Genomic DNA, 10,767 nt, shown 5'->3' with positions numbered 1-10,767 from the left:
GCATGGGCCAGTACTTCCCTGAGCTAACCTCTTTAAGCCTGAAGTTTATGTGTGTTTAATTTTCAAAGCTTTTTACTATGATGAAGAATCTACCTTATCACACAACACAAGAAACAATGAGCTATTATTACAGTCCTAGGAGAAACTAGGATATTCTACAAAGATGCTTTTGTCCTTCCAGGGTTATTAGACTATTGAAACAACAGACCTTAAGAAATTAGATTATCCCTAGGAATTTTGAACCTGGAGAAAAAAAGGCTGTGATGACAGGACAACCAAACAACCAAATTGTCCACAGGAGAAAGATTTATGATGTAATAGAACATTTTTCAGGAGGAATTGGGCCCACAAGGCACCACATCTTGACCACAGTACCTAGTTGTACATACTGCACACTATGGGAGTGGTTATTTCAGCTGGGACCACTCAGAACCCCGTTGGGATACACAGATAGTGGTGCTGGACGAAACACATGTGTGCCATGAAAAGTTAACAATTTTAGGTGGATGACACCACTCAAAAACCTTTCAAGTTTTGCATCCTTGAATCATAGACTACAATAAATATACAAAGAATTAGGTAACGCTGTACACCATAACTATTTAAAGGTGTTTATTTATTCATCCAGTTATTTATTCATTTATTTTGGAGCTAAATTTAAAATCTTTGAAATTTTACATTTCTTACAAGCTTCTCTTTAAAACAGCATCAATGACCATTAATAAGTTTTATTTGCTTCATACACAAGTGCAACCCACATGTATAATAGCTCCATTTAAACAGAGCTACAAAAATAGACATTATAATGTTTCAGCCCAAACAGAAATTTAAATGTCCTTAGCCATTTAAAATGTGGGAAAAGTTTAACAAAAAATGTTAAACATCTATTATAGTAGAACATAAATATTTTAAACTTGGGGTTTTGTCTTAACAACTTTGGTATAAATAGATCAATTCCTAAGAATATCGATTTGCTTTAAATATAATGAATAGGAAAAATATAAGACTAACCTTTTAATTACAAACAACCTAACACATATAAATGTACTCCTATGTGCTTTCATCTTTATAAACCACCCATAGCTCAACTGTGTTAAACTTCTGTATTGTTGAGAATTTTTATAACATTTGAGATATATTATATAAAATCATGTACATGCTATTTTATATATTACATTAATATGGCTTATTGAGACACTAAATATAAACATAAAATTAAAACACCAAATATAATATATTAAAATATTTTATATATACATATATGTGCTATTTCCTCTTCAAACCATCATTTATCTTCTTTAGATCTTGATATTTAGAATCGTAAGTAAAAACTAAATAAAATTTGATGTTTTAAATCAAAATATTCTGATATTATTCGGCAAATAACACATGAAAATCTTTAGATTTGCAACTGTGTCTGCAATTGAAATTTTGACTTTTGGTAGTTTCCTAGATACTTATATTTATATAAACTCATATTTATTTGCCAGACTAATTACAGATGTATCTGTAGATGGCTGTTTCATCCATTCTTTAAGAAAAATAATATATCTGGGATATGAAAGTCTAAGTCTGAAACTCCCTGTCTGAAACAGTAGCTCAGAAGTCACCGCATATGACATGGGAACAAGGAGAGTGTGACATTGACGTTTATACTGTCTTTCCAAGGGAGAAAGATTGGAAAGACATTGACAGTCACATAGTAAGTGATAGGGTAACAGAACATCTAAGAAACACAGGCAGACTGAAATATGTGACCCACAGGAAGTCAGAAGGTAAGGTACTCACTGCTGTAGGTACTCATTTGCTGTAGCAAATTCCTAGTGAGAGAGGATGCATAAGACTTAGCTAAGCCTCCTTGTCAGAGAAAAGAGCCTGACAGTCTTGCTGAAGGGTAAGCTCACAGCTCCTGAAAGCCTTGAATCCAGTCGTACATTCTGGTAAGACGTAACTTCTCTGATGTGATGATTTTGGCCAGCAACTATCATGACGGTGAATCTCTGTTTACTGTCGAGCCATGCTGGTGACCTAATAACAGGGAACAATCTCACCTTGAGAATCCTGGAGCCTTGGTGAGATGGGAAAAGGAGTTAGTCACAAAGAAGAGGCAATCCTGGTGTAATTCTAGTGGAAGGTTTGGCTCAGACTCTGAAGGTCATGGTGAGAAATCAACATCATCCTCAGTAGCTAGATGCCGGTTCCATCCCCTTATCTAAACATGTTATAGACCGAAGCCTTACATCACCAGGTGGCCTGCCTCTGCTGCTACCTATGCCAGTTGCAGTGCACTATCAATGGGACTGAGAACTATGAAGCACCAGCAAAGTATTTGACTTCCTCTCCTCATCCCTCCTGCAGCGTGTCAAGGGCTGAGTGCGATTTGAAAGTGTATAGTGATCTATATATACAGATGTCAGTGCTGTGTTCACTTCTTTCACCCCCAGTGCAAATGGGAGAAACTCCTACCTAGAATATTAGTCATTCCTGAAGTGTACAAGGTAGGGAGTCCTGAGAATGGGAAAGAATCTGCCTGGCCCCATGCTGCAATGTTAAGTGTAGCCAAGAGAGGATTTTCATGGTCCACAGAGAAAAGAAGCAGAAAAGCACTGATAAATATGTCACACTTAGTTGGCTGAACAACAAAGTCTAACTAGTAGGAAAACCAAGAGAAAACCAAGAGAGTCCAGCTTGAAGTGACCCCCACCCCTCTACCTGACCAAATAAAAATTAAGAGAAGTAAGAAAGAACACTAATGCTTTGTCTTTTCTTTTCTAATTTATTTCTCTCTTTCTCTTATTACTATATATTTGTAGTATTTTAATTTATTTTGTTCTTTGAAAAAATGTTTATATTTTTATTTTCATTCTTTTTAGGTTTATTTGTTTTTTTACACTGAACAAATCAAGATAGATAATGGTCCAGCACATGTCTCTAGGAAAATGAAACCATTTTTGCTTATTAAGATATTAAGCATATTACAGGTATAACACATAAACCTACAGTTCAGGCAGTTATAGAAAGATCAAATCAAACTATAAACAATATCTTAAGCAAACTGAAAGAGGTGGAAATGACCCCAGAAATAAATTATATAATGATTTATTAACCTGGAACTTTCTTAACACTAGTGAGAAAGGGACAACAGCAACAGAGGGAAATTGGTTAATAGCAAAGTCTTCTGGATTAAATCAATTGGTTTATTTCAAGGGGGGGAAATTTTATAGGCTCAGGGATCCCTTTGAAAAAAAAGGAAAAATTGCATAAGATAATAGATTAGTATGAGCATACTCACACTAATAATAATAGTGAGTAATAGAGTGAATACTTGTGAGTTATTATATATAGGCAATTACATTGGTACAGATTCTTGTATATTGATACAAATTAAATTTTATTGAAAATTATATGCATGCATGCTTCTACCTCTGCTTAAATCATTTTTATATATTGATATATATTTATCACATTGCAATGTACATTTCTACCTCTAATCAATATACATTGTTTATATTTTGAGGTCATTGTCCTCACTTGTTGCACATTTGTTTATTGTATAATATTCTAATATGAACTCTTAGTCTTTAAGATATATAGGTATTAAAATTAATAGATCAAGAGTCATCTATTTTTTTCATACTGATAGTCTAATCATGTTCTTTAGATACATAGAGATTATATTCTGCATAGATAGGTAATCTTCAATCACTTCAAAGAGCTATAGAATATGGCATTAAATAAATTAGGGTTTTGTTGAAGTGAGACATGATTGCTCCTGGCAGCACTGATCTATTTCCGAGACAGTGTTGAACACTAAAGACACTCTACTTGGAGCTTGTTTTCTTCTTGACAAAACTGGCCTTTGGGAATAACTACCCATGCCTCAACCACTTGCAAGGCACATGGTATACAGAAATGGATAACCAGGACTGTCAAATCTTGCCAAGACAGGGTAAGATGGTTTTGAAAAATTTCCTGCCTCCGAAAATGGTCTGTCAGTTATTCTAGGCCTTAACCAAAGTTGGTTGCTTCAATGTTGCAAATAAGACTTTGGGTGATTGTCTAGGTAGCCAGTTGTCTCTGTCATTTGCTGCATATTTTTGGAAGTTTCTTGATTGCACTTCCTGCCTACTCAAGTAATATTATTTCCTTTCTGGGATCTTTGATGGTGTTGAAGACTAGATAGTCGTAGTTACTTTCCTCTCACGACTTGGCCAAGTTATTTGTTATACAAGATTTAAACTAGTTAGGATAAGCTAATTATAGAATATATTTGTTCTTATTGTATATAATTTTGTATTAGGCTTAGAACTCTATTATTTAAACCAAAGGTGGAGGCGCTGTAGAAAGTCTTACAGCCAGTGGTTATCTGCCCACTGGGGTGTGGCCTCATACTATTTATGCTAATGTACAGCATGCATCCAGCCTCATTTCTGGCTGCGGGATTCGGTTTCTGATTTCCATTTCAGCAGAGGATTCTGATTTGTGAGTCTACCCCTAAATAAATAACTGTCTATTTCTTAACTGTGAGCTAGTGTGGAATTTCTTTAAGTGTCTTACTACATAAACCTCCACTGATGAATCCAAAAATAATGAATGATTAAACTGCTGAAGAAAGAAAAAAATCTATCAGTAGTGGAGGAGAAAAATCAGTAATATGGATAAATTTCAAGAGGAAACAAATTTGAGAATAAAAAGCAAATTGAAATGTAATAAAATATACAGCCCAAATCCACAAGACTGGTTTAATTAAATTTAAAAGAGAATATCAGTGATAGACGACAAAGTTGCTAAAATGCTACATTCAGATATGCATGAAAAAGTGCAAACTAGAATGATCATAACATTCCAGAAATTAAGAGAACAAACCTGAGACCCCATTAGACAGAAGGAGCTGAGATCAGCAATAAAGGCACACAAAATCTACTCAATGAAGTTATAGAAGAAAATCATTCAAATCTAGAACATTCGAGCACAAGGGATATTTAAACCTTCAGTAGACCCAAATAGGCAAGAACCTGACCATGACACACTGTAATTGAGATGCCGAGACAGCAAACGTAAAAGCTGCAACTGAAAGCTGCCACTTCACTCTTATAGGCAAAACCATCAGAATAACATCAGACCTACGAGGAGAAACTGTAAATCCAGAGGAGCATGAAAGCTATTTCAAGCTTTGAAATATATAGTGCCTAACCAAGAGAAAACAAAATATTCAAAGTCCAGGACAAATTAAATTCATGACCACTAAGCCAGCACTCCAGGAGATCCTTAATACTTGCTACATAGAGAAACCATAGGGAAGCTTTTCGGTAAGTCATTAAGGTAAGGGCTCAAGGATTCAAAGAGCCTAGAAAATGAGGTAAGAACAGACAAATGGAATTGGATGAAACTTAAAAAGTTCTTCATAGGACACTTTCTAGTCTTCCGGCTGGGGCTAGTCTCCCTGGCTACTGCCTCCAACTTCCGATCCCACCCAGCTTGCACCCAGAAAAACCATCCCTTCTTCCTCCCCTCTTCGGGTTCATATAATCTCCAGCTCAGCCTGATCAGGGCTCTGGGACTGCGTAGGGAGTGCAACCGGTGGGCGGGAGTTTCTTTGTTTCAATAGCCAGCCTGCAGCAAGGTAGACCCTCTCTGGAACTCCCTGGCCAGCAAAGACACTGGATATTAGGACCAGAAGACACATCTGGGAGGTGAGTGACTTCCTGACCCCTCGGCAGCAGCCTGATGGAGCACAGCCACTCCCTGACCCCCAACACTTTCTAGTCTTCCGGCTGGGGCTAGTATCCCTGGCTACTGCCTCCATCTTCTGACCCCACCCAACTTGCACCCAGAAAAACCATCCCTTCTTCCTCCCCTCTTCGGGTTCATAACATCTCCAGGTCAGCCCGATCAGGGCTCTGGGACTGCTTAGGGAGTGCAACCAGTGGGCAGGAGTTTCTTTGTTTCAATAGCCTGCCTGCAGCAAGGTGGGCCCTCTCCGGAACTCCCTGGCCAGCAAAGACACTGGATACTAGGACCAGAAGACACATCTGGGAGCAAAGACACTGGATATTAGGACCAGAAGACACATCTGGGAGGCGTCCCCCCAGGAATCCCTGATTCAGTGCTGTGGAGTCCCATCTGGATGGCCTTCCCTAGTGTATTCAAGTGTCCTGACCCTGTACAAAAGCCACCTACCCAGAGGGGTGAGAGGCTGCCCTCCAGGCAGGTCTGTGGAGCCCAGCAAGGGAGTGCGGGCTCCTTCAGATTGTGAGGCAAGGAATAGCTCCTGCTCCGGCACTGAGGAGATCCACCCAGACTCAGTCACAGCAAAGATTGGACCAAGACACCAAGTTTCTCCTAGCTCCATTTGAAGGAAGAGATGGGCAGGCGCCAATGCAAGAACTCCTCCAACAACCCAAAAGGCAACATGACATCACCAGAATCCAGGCATCCCAAAACAACAAGAATTGAACACCCTACTCCAGAAGAAATAGAAGAAATCGACCTTAAACAGTACTTTATGAAAATAATAGAGGACCTTAAATAGGGGGTAAAAAACTGCCATAAAGAAATGGAGATGACAAACAAAAAGGTCGACGAAATAAATAAATCTCTCAAAGATACCCAAGAAAAACAAGAAAAAGCAATCAAACAGGTAAGGGAAACAGTACAAGACCTGAAAAATGAAATGGAGGTAATGAAGAAAACACAATCCGAGGGAAGACTGGAAATGGAAATTCTGAGTAAACGAACAGAAACTACAGAGACAAGTATTACCAACAGAATACAAGAGATGGAAGAAAGAATCTTGGACGCTGAAGATACTATAGAGGAAATAAACTCACAGCTTAAAGAACAAAACAAATCCAACAAATTCTTAACACAAAACATCCAGGAAATCTGGGACACCATGAAAAGACCAAACCTAAGCATAATTGGGGTAGAAGAAGGAGAAGAATTACAACTCAAAGGCCCAGAAAATATATTCAACAAAATTATAGAAGAAAATTTCCCCAACCTAAAGAAGGATATTCCTATGAAGAACCTTCACCTGGCGATGGATGGAGAAAATGACTGAGCCCCACATTGGAGCACCGGACTGAGCTCCCAAGGTCCTGATGAGGAGCAAAAGGAGGGAGAACATGAGAAAGTCAGGACCGTGAGGGGTGCATTCACCCATGGAGATGGTGGGACAGAACTAACGAGAGATCAGCAACTCCAGTTGGAACGGGACTGATGGAACATGCGACCAAACTGGACTCTCTGAATGTGGCCGACGGTGGAGGCTGACTGAGAAGCCAAGGACAATGGCGATGGGCTTGGATTCTATGGCATGGATGGGCTCTGTGTGGGCCTTGTCAGCTTGGTTGCTCACCTTCCTGGACCTTGGACTTAACATAGAGTAGGGAACCCTGATGGCTCCTTGGCCTGGAGAGGGAGGGAGTGGGGTTGTGGGTGGAGGGGAGGGGAGGGAAGGGAAAGGAGGAGGGGAAGAGATGGAAATTTTCAATAAAAAATGAGAAAAAAGTTCTTTATAGCAAGGAAGATAACTAACAGAGTAAAGGGTTGGCTAACAGAGTGGGAGAAAAATCTTCCCCAAGTATACATCTGATAGACTATTCATATGCAGAAAATGTAAAAGTTTGTTAAATTAAATACCAAAAAGTATCTCATTAATGAAAGAGAAATAGAACTGGCCAAATAGATTTCAAGGAATAAAAAAATTCCCAATAAATTTAGTTAAAAATGTTTTACCATCCCTATGCATTAAGGACATAAATAAAGATTCAAACTACACTGAGGTACCCTCTGACCCCATGGAAAATAGGTATTTAAAACAATGCTGACAAGCAACAGAGTACCCTTATACACAACTATTGCAATTGTGAGTTACGACAGTTAAGTTTCTAGTTCAGTAGACAGATTAAAAATAAACAACTAAAAATAGATCAAGCATGTGATCCCTCAAATTCACCCCTGTTTGTACACTGAAGAAACCTTGAGCCAGCATTCCACAGAAGCACTTGTACACCCATAGTGTTTGCTTGATGAATTGATGAATGAGTTGAAGAGGACATGGTATATATACACAGTGGAATTTTATTGGGCCATAAAGGAATAAATTATGTCACCTGCAGGAAAATAGATGAAAGTGAGATTGCCATATTAAGCACATAAACCAGACTCAGATAAACATACATACTTGCTTTCTCTCATATGCAGAATTTTGATTTCAAATAAGTGAACCTATTATATAACATATCAGATAGAGAAAGATTTTTAAAGAGAAGGGACCAGAGAGGACAATGGGAGAAAGAAAGACAAATATTATGTTTTCTCTTATGTTTTTATCTAATAAAAAAGTAAATTCAAAGTCAATTAAACTATCCTTTTATCACCCAACTAATTGTTCTGTGTATAATAGCTGAACAAAAATTTTTTCCCAGTCTAAGTAACTCTTCAGTTTGGTCATGTCATTTCTGAGGACCAACTTTACCACTTGAAAACCAACACTGAGAGAGACACATGTGAATCCACTTAGACCAGGTCCAGCGTCTAGCGAGATATTTTGGGGCTATTCCACAAAAATGCAGTACGACTCATATATCTTATCTTCATTACCATTTAGAAGATTAATTTCTCTTAATATCTTTTAGATAAACAAATACTGTTTTTTTCATTCCTAAACACAATAATAACATAAATTATTTCATCTAAAACTATTTCTGGGGAGAACTAAGGTTTAAAAGGTAATCCACCACATGTTTGAAACAATCTGTTCCTTTTATTTGAATTAAAATTTCTAAATATATTATGATAAAGAAACTAATCTTTTATTATGATTCTTTTTAGATTCTTTCAATCATAGTAAACTGTGCAATATATGTATTTATTGGATAAGTTACTATTTTTAAACTAGGATACGTAGCCCCTATTTTCTTGGTGACGTTTTTTGTCACTATGAAACTCTTATCTTATCTTTGTATGTGGATAGGACAGCTTGTGTCAGAGTGTGCATAATATATTCATGAACATGTGTGTAACTCTGGGTGCACACATGCCTCAGCATAGAGAATAAAGGACAACCTCAAGAGCTAGTCCTTGCTCTTTAACTTCTGCCCTTGTTGAGACAGATCTCTTGCTGTTCACTGCTGAATATGTCAGACTTGCTCACTCACAAACATCCAAGGATTTCTTCTCATGTCTGTCTCCTATCCCACTATAGAGACATGGGGGTTACAGACACAGGCTACCATACAGGTTTTACAGGAATTCCAGTGGTCAAAACTCAGATCTTATACTTACACATCAAGCATTTTACCCATTGAACCATCTCCCCAGCACATTAAGCCTCTTCCTAATCAGACATTCCTTGAAACAGTCAGATGTCTTATACTATGCACACAGTAATACATACAGAGACAGCATTAAAAACAGGACAATTGTTGTTTCTCATTTTTGACTCTTAAGAAGCTAATTTGCCCTTTAATCCCAGCACTCGGGAGGCAGAGGCAGGCGGATCTCTGAGTTCGAGGCCAGCCTGGTCTACAAGAGCTAGCTCCAGGACAGGCTCTAGAAACTACAGGGAAACCCTGTCTCGAAAAACCAAAAAAACAAAAAAAAAAAAAAAAAAAACAAAAAAAAAGAAGAAGAAGAAGCTAATTTGCAAATTGAAAAGAAAAAAATCCTTTCAATTTTCTCTTTACAAATATATTTTGCTTTGTAAGAGTTTTGCTGAATCATGGCGTGTAGTGAGAGCACTGTGCAATAAAAAGGACAGTGTAGCAGTGTACTGATTAGATGTAGAATGATTAACCACTGTTGGAAATCATACGTCAAAGGTACAAACAGAACCTTAGGACTCATTATGATTTTCACCTGTTATACAACTATGAGAATCTTTAAATATAATCAAAATACAGAAGACTATTTCATTTAATGTGTAACCTTAGTCAAAATTATTCATTCAAGAAGAATTTAGAAGCAGTTCATGATTGTATATTTAGAGGACGTAAATAGAATTTGAAATATTTCTGTCAAAATACCTTAAAATAATTGTAAGTGAAGACTACATATTTCACGTTTATATGGAGGGCTGACTGAGAAGCCAAGGACAATGGCACTGGGTTTTGATTCTACTCCATGTACTGGCTTTGTGGGAACCTAGTCTGTTTGGATGCTCACCTAGACCTGGATGGAGGGGGGAGGACCTGGACTTCCCACAGGGCAGGGAACCCTGACTGCTCTTTGGACTGGAAAGAGAGGGGAAGGGAGAGTGGGGGGAGGGGGAAGGAAATGGGCGGAGGAAAGGAGGTGAAAATTTATAATAATAATAATGATAATAATAATAGTAAAGAAACAAGAATGTTTAAATAAGGACTAGAGCTTTTAATGCATTTCTCTCAAAGAACGGGGAATATGTTAGCATCCATACTGTCATATGGTTATATGACATAGGTAATAAATGGAAAGACTGAAATTTTTAAGCGGTTTTTATTGCTGAAAGTTTGGAGTGTGGTTACTTTATGTCCAATGTGCTTTTCAGTCTTTGTAAGAAATTTTTATTATTTCAACTCTAAGAACAGCTCTTTTAAAGCAAGTAAGGAAAGCTGAGAGCATGAGAAATAGTCTTCTTGGTATGCTATACCAAATGGTAAGTCCCTGAAGAAATTATGGAACTTTCTATAGACTCAGAGAAATGTAATTATGTATTTAGAAATATACATGTATGTAAACTATAATTAATTTTCAAAGGACATGAATTTGAAAGAGACCAGGTGG

Source organism: Arvicola amphibius, chromosome 6, assembly GCF_903992535.2.
Source record: "Arvicola amphibius chromosome 6, mArvAmp1.2, whole genome shotgun sequence".
NCBI lineage: Eukaryota > Metazoa > Chordata > Mammalia > Rodentia > Cricetidae > Arvicola > Arvicola amphibius.
This window is presented reverse-complemented; position numbering follows the sequence as displayed.